Here is a 15509-nt window from a genome sequence, read left to right on the forward strand (position 1 = left end):
AATCAGGCCTGAAACGTTAGAATGGGCCAATTAGATCTAAAGAAACAAAAGGATGGACCAATTAGATTTAAAAGAATAGGATGGACTATTTTGATGTGATGAAACATAACGATGGGCCAATTAGAATGAACCAATTGGGTTTGAAATATTAGAATGGACTAAATTATAACTCATTATTCGTAATTAAATAAATTTCCTATTCTTACCTGTAAAAGAGATCCTTTGTAACTCGTGGATTTACACCTGTACGTAGTCCCTTTTCGTGTTAAATATACGATTAATACGGATAAAACCAGACCCTAAATGTCTTTACATCAGTGATATACTATAATGGCTTTATACCGATCCCTTTTTTTATTTTACTTAAACAAAATCTATTTACGAGTTCCTGTGACTAAATACACACATAGAATTAGCCATTAGACCACACCTACTGCCTGTATGTAAGATATATTTCTTATAGAATACCAAAGTGTTTCAACAAGGGGCGGGGCTCTATTCAAATCTGTCGATGAAAGGTGGTGGTGTAAGCCCGATAATGTATAGTTGGTTTCTCTGTCAAGTCATTCAATCCGATGATATCCAACAAGATTTGATCGTATCTTTAATCGGAACACGTAATGCCTGAGTTATTTTTTGATGACGTATTGAATACCGGGATCAAAAGACCTTTTTCTTCTGAATATCCGTTTTAAAAGACAGTACTGAAAGACCTAAGACATGTAATTCATGTGTTCTATAGAATATAACTCGACATTTGTCAGATATAGTCTAGCGTCTGTCATCATCGCCATTACTGATCATTTATTAAAGATACATGATGTAAGATTTAGATAAAGAGCTAGGCATTCTTGCTATTAAAATAGTTCGAAAATAGATAATGTAAAATGAATAATTTGAAAATTTCATTCAAATTACCTTGTTGCGGGCAAAGATATTAGCCTTTCAAGGTTTGACAAGACGTGTGCAATAATTTCAACCACCGTTCTAGAGCTGTTTGGAGCTAAGTCTCGCTCCTCCATTTTTAGCTTAAATCAAAATATGACTGAACTGTTCTAATCTATTTAATATCGGAGAAATCCGATGCCATCGAGAGTTGATTATGGTCTGGATAAATTTATGTCTAATTAATAATTTAGAAAACATTTCAGACATTAAGAAAGACCTGCAATAGACAGACTTATCGCTTGCATAATGCATGGCTCCACTTTGTCAGTGCTAGAGGAAGGGGGGGGGGGGGTGGCAGGCAAGGGACAACGTATAGTCGTTCGTATGGTATAATAACAAATCTTGTGTACACATTGACGTGCACGTAAAAGAACCATTCTCGGATTCCCTCTCATCGTCTCATATAAAAACTTTTCATCTTCAACTGAATTATCAGTGAAATGAAATTCGATCGTTTGTCTGTTACCGCTCGTTACTTCAGTCTGTTATATAGAAAGACAACTCGTGTTTGTCATGTTTGACGTCACTTCCCGTTTCTTCACGTGCTTGTTTACACATCTCCCGTAGCAATGATCTCTGTGATAAAATTATATTTGGGATGTATTTAACAAGCTCTATCACAAATTTTAGAATGACTTACACCAATATTGTTCTTTAAGACGTGCTTACGTCAAGGGACATCAGGCCGGAAAATCCCGAGGATCTATCTCGACCAACACCGGGATCAAACCAGAGATTTCCTAGTTGAAGAGCCAGCGTCTTACTCACTGAGCCACCGTGGCGCCCCTTTTCCGTACAAGCCAGTCAATTCTTAATCGGGAGAGAGGGAGAGAAATGGGGTTTAACGTCCACTCGACACAAACTAGGTCATTTCGGGACTAACATATGGTTTAATTTTATTTACATAATTCGCTTGCACGTAGGGGTCTTTAGCAGTGGGAGGAAACCGGAGGACCCGGAGAAAACCCACGAGGTTGGACATTCTTAATCGGATGTGCTTAATTAAATACATGTAAACAATATTTTATTTTGAATAAGATATAAGTATATATGAAATGGGTTTAACTTCCACTCAACACAAACTAGGTCATTTCGAGAGTAACAAGGTACATTTTTATGTCAATAATTCGCATGCGCGTAGGTGTCTATAGCAGACTCGGGGGACACGGATAAAACCCACGAGGTTAGGCAAGTGTGGGATCGAAACCGCACCATTTGAGTAAATAACAGACTTTATGATCTAATGCGCGCTACCAACCCCCCTCCCCCCACCCATGAGATAATATATTCTTATTGATTAACGTACATTATGCAAGAGCTAAATCTGCCTATTGCAGGCCTTTCTTGGGGTCTGATATGTTCTATACACTATTAATTAGACATTTATTAACAAAACAAGACCATCATCAACTCTCGATGGCATAGGATACTTAAGATTTTAACTAGATTAAAACGGTTCGCTATTTAAAAATTTAATTTAGAAATAGGAAAGCGAGGCTAAGTCTCGAATATACCAGTGCCCTGATTACAAAAATGCGAACATCTTGTCAAAACTAAAAACAGAATAAAGTAATTTGCATGAAATTTTCAATATTTTCGTTTTACATTATCTATTTTTGAACTATTATAGCAAAAATGGCCAGCTCTTTATCTAAATCTTACATAATGCATCTTTAATCTTGTTAGATCTGGTAAGGCATCAATCACATGACAGTGAGGGGCGTGTTAGGACATGAATACTGTTTCACAATTTATATACGCCCATTTCTAGGACCTTAAATAACTCATAGTTTTCCTAGAATGTAACACGATCTCTAAAATATGCCTGACTTGTTATCAGGGTGCACCTTTGTCCCTATTTTATTGTAAATTTATGTTTATTTTTAAAAATTCAAAGTACACTTCAGAACAAAGTCAATATATTCAAACTGACTGCGAGATAAAATGAACCGCGTTTAAAGGAAATGAAATGAAATGAAATGAAATGGGGTTTAACGTCCTACTGTTCTGCTCCTATGCTGGGCTAATGAAGACGGGCATACGCCATACAGTGTGCTATGAGGGAAATTTTGCCCGGGCAGCGGCACTATCGCCTACTCTTATATCGAATTCCAACTGCCAAGGGATCTTTTACGTTCATTCCAATGTATACACGGGACCTCGGTTTTTCGTCTCATCCGAAGGACTAGACAGCTGTCCTTATCAGGCCCCCCGTCCTGCATAACTGACAAGGGGGAACCACGCCGGAAAATCTGAATGAACTTTCTCGGCCAATACAGGGATCGAACACCAGACCTCCAGGCTAGCGAGCCAGCGTCTTACCCACTTAGCCACGTGATCCCCGCGTTTAAAGGAGGCGAGTCTCTAACTCAATATCATCCAAAATCTTCAACATTGAAAACACGAATTATTTGTCAATCTAAATCAACATTGATGTTGTGATCTTACGGGGAAAAGATGAGCTTCTGAGATCCAATATTTAAGACAAAATGAACTTTTTAAAATTGGCACACGAGTCGCGTTCCAGAATGCTTTCGATCGAGACTACATATTGTTCACTACCGTTGTAGACTGGAATAATCGGACACCAAAGACTGTTATTCAATTTGGACTCTTCGCCGAACATAACTGATTAGAAATTACAGTAAAAACAGAACCGATTGAATGTAAATCAGTTTATATACGTATATTCATATAACATTACTATATGCATAGCGACCCATTTGTGTCAATTTCTAGGTGCCAAAGAATAGAGATTTAGCTCCTTTAACATCCTACTTTTCTGCACCGTCTGGGATAATTTATTACGGGTACGACAACGACTATACAATAGAGACTTTTGGCAAGCGGATTTTTCCCATCCGTATCCCGTATCCGTATCGTATACGTGATACGTTGCGTCAATGTAGTTTTAGAGTTTTGGCAGATTTTAGCAATTTTTGGTTTCACTAATGTATCATTTCAGAAAGTTTAGCCCGTAGATCAACCAGTATGCAGACAGGCGGGAAAAATATATAAATTCCGAGAAAAACCCATCAAAAATAATGATTAAATTCCAGTCGTTATCACTGTTAAAATCACATCAAATATACACCTTCGTGTTCTAGGTGCACATAGATTCATAAAAACGATATGATGCAACATTTCAGCGTCTAAAAGTAGCAAAAAAGACGGTAAAAAGACGACAGTGTTATACGGACCATTTCCGTATGAAAGCCGTTCCATACGTGCTGCCGTATCCGTGTGCTGTATCACGTATGAGAAATACACAGACATTGATGACGTCACACGCAAAATCCATACGGATACGCGATACGGACCAGGAAATTGCGCTTGCCAAAAGTCTCTAATGGCGGAGTTCGGTTTGTTCGTATCATTCCACTCACTTTATTTGCAATCTGATTTACACACAGATCTTATTTCGTTTTGTTTTTTTATAATTCAAAATTTCGTTTTACTTGTCTTTACTACACTAGGATCTGGAAGAGTTGTTATATAACCTGCGTTCTGGATGATGTGAGGATTACGGTGAGTTTTTGGCGTGAGGTGCACGGAACTTTGGGTAAACCACTAGAAACGTCAACGCTGATTAATTAATCAATGCCTGACATCATTGGGTCAAAAGCCTCTCGTATGACCCCCTGATGCGACCTTCCACTACAACTGGTCAGATCTTCATGTAGTGTAGGCCGTCGAAAGTATATAAAAAAAAACGAAACGAAATATAGATCTGCATTTTAATCGGATTGGTCTTGTAGAATAAATTAAACATACATTATGCAAGCGCTAAATCTGCCCATTGCAGGTCTTTCTTTGGGCCTCAAATGTTTTCTAAAGTATTAATTAGACATTAATTAACTGATCCAGGCCTTAATCAACTCTCGATGGCATAAGATTTCTCCGATATTAAATAGATTAGAATGGTTCAGCGATACTTTGATTTAATTAAATATAGAAGACCGAGACTTAGCTTCGATCAACCAGTACGGTGGTTGAAATTATTGCACACGTCTGTCAAACCTTCAAAGGCTAATATCTTCGCTTGCAATAGAGTAATTTGAATGAAATTTTCAAATTATTCATTTTACATCATCTACTTTCGAACTATTATAGCAAGAATGGCTAGTTCTTTATCTAAATCTTACATAATGTATCTTTAATGAACGGTATTTTTTTTAAAAAAAAGGTGGCCAACGTCATGTTCTGTGTTCTGTGTTTTCGTGGTGGTAACAAAACAAAACAATTACCGCATACTCCATACATTTATACGGCGATAATTTGCATCCAGGACAACTTCAACAAATGGTCATATTCTTCGACTTTGTCGGACAATACATAAAAAAGGAAGGTCCCGTCATTACTTTCATCAGACAATACATAAAAAGGGAAGGTCCCGCCATTTCAGTTGACCGATCAAAAAATATAATTTAATTTTCCGGTATATATTTATCCATTGGACAACCTTTAAGACGATCGGTATCTTCATCTCTATTCGAACAATATAAATTCTGTATCCATGCATGATCAAAAAAATAGGGTGTTTCCCTCAAACATCATCCGTATTATCTATCCGGCGGTAAATATGTTTTTAGATGTTTGTCGGCCTAGGTTTATATTGTTTAAGTGACTAGTGCAATCGAGTGGATAACGTGATAGTATTAAACACAGTTTTATAAGAACATTATGAAAAGTTATTCTTTGAGGCATATTTTATCTTTTCATAGTCATCTTCTAGTGGCATTCAACTGAAAACTTTTCACATAAAAAGGGCTAAAAATACCAGAAAATAAAAACCCCATAACATCACCCTTTCTTTTCAAATGCCATTTCAACAAATCAGCCATAAACACAAGAGTAACAGAATGGGAGATCAAAATAAAAATGACTCGGGTTTAACGTCCCGTTGTTCTCTACCGACTGGGCTAATGTGAGAGAGAGAGAGAGAGAGAGAGAGAGAGAGAGAGAGAGATGGGTTTAACGTTTACTCGACACAAACTAGGTCATTTGGGGACTAACGTATGGTTCAATTATATTTCAATAATTCGCTTGCACGTATTCTGGAATTCATTACCTCAAACTGTGAAACATGCGTCTTCATGTTTTATCTTCAAAAAGGAGTTAGTAAAAGATGCTAGATCTTTTAACCCTTGTTAATTACTGTTGTCCACTGAATGTATGTTTGTTTGCCATTTTTTTTGTTTTTGTTTTTGTTTTTGTCTTTCTTTATTATAAGCTTATATAATATGATATATATACACTTTGTAAATATTATTACTGTGTAGTTGCTAGTTTTATAGAGTAGGAGGGACATGTTGAAAATTAGAACTCATGTACTAAATATGTTCCCTCAGAAAATAAAGTCATTATTATTATTATATACCAGGTTAAAACATGTCCTCCTCCGCCTACCATTTAATTTTGTTTAAAACATATTATAATCGTCATTTATTGGTTTAAAGCCCACTTGATACAAACTAGGTCATTTCGGGACTAACATATGGTTCAATTTTATGTCAATATTTTGCTTGCGCGTATGGTTCTTTAGCAGTGGGAGGAAGGGGAGGACCCCGAGAAAAACCATAAGATCGGACAGGCGACCCTACTCCTTGTCACGTACCACCGGCGAATCGAAACCACGCCAGTTGACTCAATGACAGACCTTATGATACAGCGCGCACGTGCTTAAGATTCTCTGCCGTCCGGCATTGAATCTCCACCGGTGTTTGCCGAGAAAGTTTATCGGGATTTTCCGGCGTCGTTCTCCTCGCCAATGGTGCAGAACGGAGGGCCTGAAAAGGACAGCTGTCTAGTCCTTTGAATGGGACAAAAAACTGAGGCCCCGTGTATACATAGGCGTGCACGTAAAAGATCCGAGTACAATTTCCCTCAGCTTATATCAATTTCCATCTGTCGGAAAAATACACTCGACATCGGTTTTTTCCTCCTATCCCAACGACCAGACAATTTCATTATCAGGGATCTTTCGTGGTACCAGTGGTATACACGGATCATCTGTTTTTTGTTTTTGTTACAACCGAAGGACTAGACACTTTTTATTGTCAAGGATCTTTAACCTGATGTCACTAGTATACACGTGTCCTTTGTTTTCGTACCATCCGAACGACTAGGGGTTTTTCCTTTGCCCGGCTTGAAATTCCGAGGACCTTTCTTGACCAACTCAGGTTGGTTAGTGAGGCAATGCCTTAATAAATGATCCATCGTGGGTCCCGATAGAACAGATAATGGCAATAACACTAAGAAGCAATAGTTTTAAAAATCCAAAACGTTATTCGGTGTTTTGAAGGATTTCATCGCATTTGAATTACATATATTTGATGTACGTATTTAGGGATTAGTACGGAATTAACCGACATTAACCGATTAAGTACGGAATTAACCGACATTAACCGATTAAGTACGGAATTAACCGACATTCGACGGGTTATCAGAGAATTAGAGGTTTGTTTACAACACAAAAAGGAAAAGAAATTTAAGCAGATAATGAGGTCTAGAAAAGAGATAGACACAAATTATATGTTTTCAACACAATTATTTAGGAGACTAACACAGAGGTTGTAACGCATGTTGACAGTTGCAGAACTTTATTTTGGGCCTTTTTTTTCGTATTTGAATTCACGCCCAAAATATCTTCGGGGTGGGGTGGAGGGGTAGGGGAAAATCCCTACACCCAAACACCTTTCAGTCTCAAAATAAGAGACGTATGTTAGTGGTTCAAACAATGATAATTAATCATCTGATTTATATAAAGTAAATTACCTGTAAATAAATAACAGAAAATGAAATGAAATGTGGTTTAACGTCCTACTGTTCTGCTCCGAACTGGGCTAATAAAGACGGGCATACGCCATACAGTGTGCTATGAAGGAAATTTTGTCCGGGCAACGGCACTATCGCCTACTCTTATATCGAATTCCAACTGCCAAGGGATCTTTTACGTGCATGCCAATGTATACACGGGACCTCGATTTTTCGTCCCATCCGAACGAGTAGACAGTTAACCTTCATCAGGCCCTTCGTCCTGCACCACTGACAAGGGGAAACCACGTCCGAAAATCCCGATGAAATTTCTCGGCCAATGCAGGGATCGAACACCTGACCTCCAGGCTAGTGAGCCAGCGTCTTACTCACCTAGCCAAAATAAATAACAGTATTTCTCGGCTCAATGTTAGTAGTTCTAAATGAAATGCTGACAAGGAAAGCTGTCTAGTCGTTCGGATGGGACGAAAAACCGAGGTCCCGTGTACACATTGGCGTGCACGTAAAAGATCCCTTGGCAGTTGGAATTCGATATAAGAGTAGGCCGTAGTGCCGCTGCCCGGGCAAAATTTCTAAATGAAATAGAGTTTAACGTCCTACTCTTCTGATCCCAGTAGTTCGAACAATGACGGTTGAATACCTGGATGATTTATAAAAAAGTAATTAACTTACCTGTAAACGAACATGTACAGGGTACACAATAAATAACAGAAATTCACTGTTCAATATTCAAAAATCGATAATCGAATCATCAGTTAAAATGAATACACAATTGATAAATATAATCCTCCGCGGGCACTTGTTACATGTATACTACTGTATCTCGTGTTCGAGAAACACAACACGTTCTGATATAATTCAAATTTTCACAGGTCTTCATTCATAAACAATAATATGTTCCTCCTATACTACGTCAGTTAACAACGGAACTGAACCATTACCAAAAACAATCCGCTTCTTGTTGTACTGTGTGAGAAAATCCGATTTCAATTTGTATCAATTTGTTATTATCCAGTCTTAATAATCCTTATCATTATCATCGACAGTAGTAGTATTACTAGTATGATCGAGTCTTCAAGTGTCTTCTACATGCTCGCTCAGTCATTCAGGCGTATCTAAGCCGTTCTCTATTCATAATTGTATTATATTATCATTCACACCCTTAAAACGGAGCCTAATAGGCAACTTGTTTATACAGGCTACCCTAATGAGCCCTTGTTTGTCGCAGGTCAGCAGAAGGCAAACAAATTAACTCTCAAATATACCTGACAACTAGATTAACAGGATTATCTTAATCAGTTACCTGATGTTCAACTGAGACAATGAAATCAATTAGGTATTTTAACAGATTTTAAATTTAAATAATGTTTATAATATTATTGTATTTAATTGTTAACATTTAATCGGATTAAAATACCGATCTATATTTCGTTTCGTTTTTTTATACTTTCGACGGCCAACACTACATGAAGATCTGGCAAGTTATATGGGGAGGGGGGAGGGGTGTCACGTCAGGGGTCAAACGAGCGGCTTTTGACCCTTTGACGTCAGACATTGATTAATCAATCGGCGTTGACGTTTCTAGTGGTTTACCCACAGTTCCGTGCATAAAAAGGCCAAGAACTCGCCGTAACAGACTGTTTCATTGGCCAATTCCTCACATCAAGTAGAACGCCTGTTACATAACAACTCTTCCAGATCCTAGTGTAGTAAAGACAAGTAAAACGAAATTTTGAACTATAAAAACGAAACGAAATAGGATCTGTGTTTTAATTAGATTGGTTTATATAGAATATAAATAAATAAATCTAAGGTAAAAGATATATTGAACTGTATATACCCCATTAAATTGTATATTGCATTGTATATAATATCATAATATATAATATTAATTCGTTACTTTACGGACTTCCAGCTTCTTCTCTTCGCTCATTACAAAAGATAAAAAAAACACTGCTGCACGTGTAATCACGAGGGGTTGGATGGCCGAATGGTTAGCACGTGTGCGCTGTATCACGAGGCCTGTCATTGAGTCAACTGGCATGGTTTCGAATCCCCGGTTGTACGTGACAAGTACAACCTGGTGGGTTTTCTCCGGGTCCTCCGGTTTCCTCCCACTGCTAAAGACCCCTACGCGCAACGAATTATTGAAATTAAATTAAACCATATGTTAGTCCCGAAATGACCTAGTCTGTGTCGAGTGGACGTTAAACCCCATTTCTCTCTCACTCTCACGTGTAATCACCAGAACAAAACTCCACGACCATATTACAACTGTGCTCAAGTCCCTTCATTGGCTGCCCATAAACAGGCGTATTCGATATAAAATAATCCACCTCACTTACAAGTGCATCCATGGTTTATAATATAATATAATTGGTTATGTTATAATATAATATAGTTGTTTATGTAATTATATATATAGTTGTTTATGTTATAATATATATAGTTGTTTATGTTTTAATATATATAATTGTTTATGTTATAATATATATAGTTGTTTATGTTATAATATATATAGTTGTTTATGTTATAATAATATTGTCGTTGTCATATAATAATATTGTCTGTATAATATTATTGTTTATATTTAATGAATATAATCTAAATGTTTGGCACGAGGGTGACGATAAAATATTTACATCAATAGATATATACATACATATATTATTAATAGTTCGTTCCGTTTAATGTTAGTTCACACTTTCATCATACCGCGGCACAAATCACGAAAATCGATCAAATTAATTGAGCATCCTGCTATAACCAGTATTTCTATTAATTAAAAGTCAATTGTCCTCTCCATTTGTGTTCAAGAAAACATTTGGACTTCAATGAGAGAGAGAGAGAGAGAGAGAGAGAGAGAGAGAGAGGGTCATGGGGGGATTCAATATATCGCTTGTACGTAGCAGCCTTTAGCAGTGGAAGGACCCAGAGGAAACCCACGCGTTTGGACAGACACGTCCCCACCGCACCATGACCATGTTTATGCGTGGATATTGCACAACATAAATAGACTATTATTATTACTAATTTAATAAACGATTTGTCATGGTATATGATATGGTTATTAAAGTTGATAAATAAGACTAAGCCTTACAGCACACCCATCACGACAGGTGTATAACATAACATCTACCTGTAATTTACCTGTAGTTTTGAGGACTTTAGATGAAAATAAAATCAATCTATGTAAGACGACCTGTACCTTTATTGTGACACTACGACCCCATGTGATGATTACTGTCTCTCTAGAACACCTGATGCCAGGTAAGACGATCTGTACCTTTATCACGACAACCACCGCCCTCTCCCCACGATACCAGGTAAGGCGATCTGTACCTTTATATGGACATCCGTAAACCACCGCCCTCTCCTCACGATACCAGGTAAGACGATCTGTACCTTTATATGGACATCCGTAAACCACCGCCCCCTTCCTCACGATACAATGCAAATATATATTTTTATTTATAGAAATGATTCTTACTCTGTCTGTCGCCTGTCTCGTAATATTCACCATATGTTTGGCGCAATATAGCCCGGTTGGAGCTGACGTGCCATAAAACCACATTTCATTTCAATATATTTACTCTGTCTGTCCAAAATACTCCGTTTTAGATCAAGTGATAATTTTTTTTTACTTATGTATGGTTACGTCTGTTCCAGAACACGTAATACCACTTGTTACTTAGCTATGATTACACCTGTTTTAGAACACGTGATACCTTTTTTGTTTTACCTAGCTATGGTTACACCTGTTATAGAACACGCAATACCACACTTGTTACTTAACTATGATTACACTTGTTATAGAACACATAATTCCACTTGTTACTTAAAGGAGCTAAATCGCTAACACTTGGAATCTAGAAATTGAGCCAAATGGGTCGCAACGCATATAATAACGTAATCTGATTGTATATAAACTGATTTACATTCAATTGTTTCCGTTTTGACTCTAATTTCAAATCAGTTATGTCTAGCGAAATACGGCATGAGTCTCAACCGAATAGAAATTTCTAGCGTCTGGTTATTCCCGTCTATTGCGCATGCTCTCCAGATAAGTTATGGCGTCGCCGTTTGACATGAGTTGTGGAATATGTCTAGCCTCGTTCTTTCTGGTCACTTGTTACAAATGACGCTGAAACGCACTATGGTACACGATTTGTGTACCAATGGTAAAATGTTTATTTTGTCTTAAATATTGGATATCAGAAGCCCATCTTTTCCCGGGTAAGATCACAACATCAATGTTGATTTGAATTGACAAATAATTCGTGTTTTAACGTGTAAGACTTTGGGTGATATTGAGTTAGAGACTTAGCTACTTTAACTATGGTTACACTTGTTATAGAACAGGCGATACCACTTGTTGCTTAGCTAGGATTACACTTGTTATAGAACTCCTGATACGACTCTTCTTTTTTTCTAACACTATTTATTTAATATTACATATTATAAAGATGAATACATTTTCTAAATTATTATCATAAAGCACGAGATGTTCCCGAAAACATAATACCATTTCTTATCCATTTGGAAAGTTCACATAGCTGATATTTTGTTTATTTTTTTTTAGTTTTAAGAGTATAGTAAATATACATTGTGGGAGATTAGATAAAGAGATGGCAGTTCTCACTATAATAGTTTAAAAACTCGATAATGTAAAGGCAATTTGCTGAAAATTTCATTCAAATTGATCCACTATGAACCGAGAACTAAGCGGGTGTCAATCTGAGATGATATGTCAAAACGGCCGTTGTGATTGGAACAGAGGATACGGGTGATGAAGACGAAGAAGATGATGAAGATGACACAATATGATACATTAATATTACTTTGTTTATATGTTTTAAATATCGCATCCTTTTGTTACTTACAGTTTTAACTAAAATTTAAATTTCTGAAATGAATTATCATAAATCTAGCTGTGTGAACTTTGATTTTTTGCTATTTTCTGCTTTCATGATGGGTCTTATGTCAAAAAAATGTCCGAATTCGCCTTAAGCGACCCCCATAACATATGAAACTATATATTACACGGCCTAGTAGGGCGAATTATGAAATTCTTGCACTTCTGCCGCCATTTTGGTCGTCATTCTGAATATCTTTGTCAGAATAGGTCGGGTGTTAAAAATATGCCCGAATTCGTTTTCAGCGACCCTGAAAACATGTAAAACGATATATTACACGACCTAGGATGGTGAAAAATGATTTTTTTTTATGTATTTTTCCAGGCATTTTTGGCCGCCATCTTGAATATTTAATTTTCCCCAAGGGTGACACGACCACACCCACCATGGAAAAATCAAGGGGGCCCTACCCAACATTATATATCAGGCAAAAGTGGGTTCAGTGATAATTTGGCATTTGACGTCCCGACTAACGCACGTGCTAACCATTCGGCCATCCAATACCACCTGATCTGATAGGATCACCACGATTACCTTACGATTAAAACCACGATATCAATCATAGTACGAATCGTGATAGTGAGATTCTAGCATTACACGGCTCATACTGGTCATGCTATACTATTCAAAAAAAGTAGGGGATATTTGATTTTGGGGGCATAATACTAAAATATGCAAATGACTACGAAAAAAGTCACTATAGAACCTAACAGAAGAAACATTTCCAGTTACACGTGACGCCCAAACGCACCAATAGCTACCGCATGGAATGCAGGTGATGCTTGGGATCATCATGGGGGTCCAACCCAAGATTTGCACGACTCTGACTTTGAATGTTACAGTCATTGTGGCATTGAATTCCAGGGTGGAAACATCAGTTTAATTGTTTTAGTGACCAGAAAACAAATTTTGATATGCGTCGGCTTACCCAAAATGAAAGGTTACGTGCCCTTGGCATGCTACAGATCGGCACAACACAGGCGGTTGTGGCGCGGACGATGAATGTTTCTCAGTCTGTCATAAGCAGGCTATGGTCCAGATACCGTGATACACAATCTGTACAGGACAGACCACGCTCAGGTCGACCAAGGGCGACAACTCAAGCCCAGGATCGATTTATCCGTACCTTGGCCTTGAGAAATCGTGTCATCACAGCAAATCAGATCAGCGCTCGTCTTCAAACAGACACTGGTGTGAGAGTGAGTGGCCAGACGATTCGGAATCGACTGCATAGGGGTCACCTTCGCGCCCGAAGTCCTCGCGTGATCCCTTGTTTGAGAGATCATCACATTCAGGCAAGACGTCGTTGGTGTAGGGATCGTCAACACTGGGATAATCGACGCTGGAGCAATGTGATGTTTTCAGATGAGTCAAGGTTCACTGTTGATTTTTTGGACAGACGTAGGAGGGTGTGGCGTCGTCGAAACGAGCGCTTCCAAGACGTTAACGTCATCAGACATGATCGATTTGGGGGTGGTTCTGTTATGGTGTGGGGAGGCATCACTGTTGCTGGAAGAACGGCTTTACATGTTGTTGCAGGGCGTGTTACAGGCCAGTACTACCGGGACAACATCTTGGCAGTCCATGTTGTGCCGTTCGCACGACGTCATGGCCGCCGTTTCATCTTCCAGGATGACAACGCAAGATGTCACAGGGCCAGGATCGTTACAGGTTACCTCCAACAACAGAACATCACCACATTACCTTGGCCAGCACTGAGTCCCGACCTCTCCCCCATCGAGCATGTTTGGGACATGCTTGGACAGAGGTTACATCAACGTCAACAACGTTCTGCCAATGTCCAAGAACTTGCTGCTGCGTTGCAACAGGAATGGGACAATCTGGACCAAAATGGCCTTAGACGTCTCATTAGGAGTATGCCACGTCGGATCAATGCTTGTTTGGCAAACAGAGGAGGATTTACCCGTTACTGACTTGGTTGTGATGCTGTCGTAACTTTGCTGTTTGACCCCGGGTATCATTTTACCCTTATAATGGTCAGCCTGTGCCTTACTTAGTCTAACGATCATTTGGAATAAATTGATGAATGTGAACTTCATTTCATTTTGTCATTTGTTTCTTCGTCAGTTTCATTAGGTGACTTTAATAACACTTAAAAATCAAATATCCCCTACTTTTTTTGAATAGTATACTATTTACTCAGTAACACAACTAATATTTGTCAGACTACTAGGTCATTTCGGGACTAACCTATGGTTCAATTTTATTTTATTTAGCAGTGGGAGGAAACCGGGGAATCGAAACCACGCCAATTGACTTAATGACAGACCTTATGGTAAAGCGTGCACGTGCTAACCACTCGCCCTACCCCCCCCCCCCCCAAACGAATTAAAGTTTAAAGTCATTATACAAGCTACGAAGCGATGTTTGTAATCCCAGATCAGATAACTGTCACGGTTACTACCATATCGTGCCTCGGTGAATGGAGTCAGGGTTTGACGTTAAACAACCCTATTAAAAGTTGAACGTTAAACAACCTACTAAAAGTTGGACGTTAAAAAGGTCTAAGTTATCATTTAATTTAGTTATATGCCTATCGTGCATTTTTATATGAAATGAAATAAAATAGAATTTAAAGATACATTAGTTAAGAGTTTAATAAAGAGTTGGTCATTCTTGCTATAATAATTCAAAAATAGATGATAAAAAAAGAAAATATTGAAAATTTCATTCAAATTACTTCATTCTCATCCATGTTATCATTGTTTGTAGTTTTGACAGGATGTGTGCACAGTGGTGACCAAGGCATTGGTATAATCGGGACTTACCCTCGCCTTCCCATTTTTAAATTAAATTTTTAAATGGCGAACCGTTTTAATCTAGTTAAAATCTCGAGTATCCGATGGC

At 38.0% G+C, this 15509-nt stretch overlaps 1 protein-coding gene across 2 annotated transcripts in view; it reads right to left on the reverse strand.

Moving 5' to 3' along the window:
- LOC126822595 (carbohydrate sulfotransferase 11) overlaps positions 1-8581 on the reverse strand; it is a 66404-nt gene extending 57823 nt beyond the window's left edge. Inside the window, exon 1 of one of the 2 annotated variants that reach the window (XM_050551564.2) lies at positions 8398-8581. The gene's annotated coding sequence lies outside the window, so the exon portion shown is untranslated. Of the gene's footprint in view, positions 1-206; positions 443-8397 lie in introns of those variants that run through there. The other variant, XM_050551563.2, reaches the window with a different exon arrangement.
- Between the last annotated feature and the right edge of the window lie 6928 nt (positions 8582-15509).

This window comes from Patella vulgata, chromosome 5 (genome assembly GCF_932274485.2).
Source record: "Patella vulgata chromosome 5, xgPatVulg1.2, whole genome shotgun sequence".
Lineage (NCBI taxonomy): Eukaryota > Metazoa > Mollusca > Gastropoda > Patellidae > Patella > Patella vulgata.